The 2,550-nt window shown below is 37.8% G+C and overlaps 1 protein-coding gene across 1 annotated transcript in view; it reads right to left on the bottom strand.

Moving 5' to 3' along the window:
- The window catches only part of LCOR (ligand dependent nuclear receptor corepressor), a 22,372-nt gene extending 21,002 nt beyond the window's left edge, over positions 1 to 1,370 (bottom strand). Inside the window, exons 1-2 of the mRNA XM_010016902.1 lie at positions 1,311 to 1,370; positions 817 to 896 (exon numbers count right to left, since the gene is read on the bottom strand). The gene's annotated coding sequence lies outside the window, so the exon portion shown is untranslated. The remainder of the gene's footprint in view (positions 1 to 816; positions 897 to 1,310) is intronic.
- Positions 1,371 to 2,550: the final 1,180 nt, after the last annotated feature.

Here is a 2,550-nt window from a genome sequence, read left to right as displayed (position 1 = left end):
TGCTTTTGTTTCATTCCTAAGCTGATAGAGATCCACTCTGTGTGTTACTTTACATTGTACAGGAAGAAGTAGTAGTTAAAGTTCCAGCAAATGAAGTTTTGCCAAGACAGATGAGCCTGCCTTCCTTCCTATGCTACAGAACAATTGCTATTGCAACACAAGGGCTGAGAAACAATCACATATAGCACAAGAGCCTTTGCTTTGTATACTGCTATATCTCATTAAGAAAACCAACAGTAAGTTTATTACGCGGACAAAGCTGTCTTTTCCATGTTTAGGCTTTGACTATGATCTATGATTCTATGACTTGGTTATAAACAAGCACAGTACAAAATCTACCATACATATGAGCCCTTTAATAAAAGGATATGGCCCATAGGGTAAGAGATTCCAAGATACAGAACAAGACTCTAGGCTGTCAAAAGGACCACATTTCCATACTGAAGATAAGCCCAGCATCCGACTATAGTAAACATGCACAAGCCACAGTTTGGCTCCCTTGGGAAGGGTTTCATGATCCCAACAAGATCCCTTACAAAGAACTCAAAAAAACCAAACCAAACAAAAAGAGCCACTACACACACGGGGGGGGGGGGGGGGGGGTGAAGACTAGAAATGTGGATCACATCCCACAAAGTTGCAGAGAAGAGGCAAGTCTGTTCATTAACTTGCACTATTTTAATTCAAAAAGCCTTTTTCCGAAGGAGGGGAAAGGGGTAGGAGGTTGCAGATTTTCTGTGTTCACTTAACTAGGAGCAAGCTCCCTCCCTTTGTCCCTCCCCTACAACTACTAGCTTCACACATCTGCATTGTTACCTTCACTTTTTCTCTTCTCAGGCAGCAGAAAAGACAATTTTCATCAAAAGACCAATCAGAAACACCTTCAGGCTCACAGTCTGTAAATCAGAGGAATAGCACATTACTTCGTATTCATATAGCGCAACACAACTGGAGCCAAAAGAGAAATGCCAAATTAAATACCTGTTTCACCACATTCTTGCCTGCATTCTGAGGATACAGGCTTCATTTTGGCCATTTTTCTAAATCCCCAGATTACCAAACTGTACACATTTTATCTATGCACAACCAATCTGTTTTTCCAAGCACTGCCAAATACACTCCCAGCTACATAAAGATGAACGCACACTCATTAGTAATTTTAGCCAATATGAAACTAACTGTGAGCACTGCCTGGGGGAGGGGGAAAAAAGCACAAATCACCACGGTAACACACATTTTCTAGAGGCAGAGCTGGGGCTGCTTCTGTCATTAGAAATGAAGAACAAGATACAAACATAGAGATTGAATACCTTTAAACAAACTGAGATCTTTTAATAATCCAGGTCCAAACAGGCCTTCTAGAATACTTTCAAACCCTAAAAGCAAATAAAAGAATTGTTAGCTTTCTAGATTAAGTACGTCACTACAAGAATATTCACAATAGCAGTTCTATATTTATCTGTTCCAAGAACAGAGCTCAACGTGTTTTCTCTATGTATTACAAGATGCATGGGTCAATTGTGATGACTGAACTCCTGACAAATCACAGCACAATCCAGAGAGCCCATCGGCTCCTGCACCTCTGTAAACAGCGAGGTTAAAAACAAAGAACATTACGACATTGAAATAAACCATTTCAGAAAGAAAACAGGAAGTTTTAGGTTGTAGTTCTACAACATGACCAGTTCTACAATGTGACCAGATCTTGTTTAAATCTCTGCACTAAGGTATGTTTTCCCACTTAAAAAAATACATTCTTCCATCTGAGTGGCGTTCAGTTACTTTTCTGAATTTCAGCAAACATTAAAAATTAGTGTTTCTTGAAGAGTTATAGGTTTGAGGAGAGAAAATTCAAAGGAAAGGGATTCAGAAACGGCATGCCACTAAGGAACCAAATTCCAATCACAAATTCACATTTAAGATACACACTCTGATTTACTTCAATGCCATGATTTGCGCCTCACTTAAAATAAATCTAACCAATTTTAGTTTATTCCAAAAGAGGAAAAACCTATACCAAAATTACTGCCATTATTTGGAAATGTTAGATCAATATTGCACTAAACCCCTGCTGGCAGTAAAATCTACAGAGCTATTAACTACCCAATACAGTGAGAAGACAGGTTAGCAGCGTGAATATGAGAAGTACAAAGACTACTTTAAGGGGAACAGACAAATGCTAACTGTTTAGAAAAATGTACTCCCAATATAGCCATAAAACTCATGACTTCAACTTACTGTAGGCAATTAATAGGGTAATTTTTCCCCTAATAACACTTTTGCTTTGTAGGTTTAATAATGGTTTGCATATAGGTAGTGGGAGCTTCTCCTACTTGCCTGAATCTTTGAGAGGCAGAAGAAGAAATGAAGAAAAAAAAAAAAAGAAAAAAGAAAAAAAGAAAAAAAGAAAAAAAGAAAGGAAAAAATACGGTTTTAAATTCAGATAAACTTGCACGGGTGAATCAGGGACAGATAAGTTACCTGAAATAGCCATTTTAAGAAACCAGTGGAAATAAAATGGATCACGTCTATGAAAGAAAATGATTATTA

Source organism: Nestor notabilis, unplaced genomic scaffold, assembly GCF_000696875.1.
Source record: "Nestor notabilis isolate BGI_N333 unplaced genomic scaffold, ASM69687v1 scaffold16986, whole genome shotgun sequence".
In the NCBI taxonomy this organism is placed as follows: domain Eukaryota; kingdom Metazoa; phylum Chordata; class Aves; order Psittaciformes; family Psittacidae; genus Nestor; species Nestor notabilis.
Note: the sequence above shows the minus strand (reverse complement) of the source record. Positions and strands in the feature narration are given on the sequence as shown.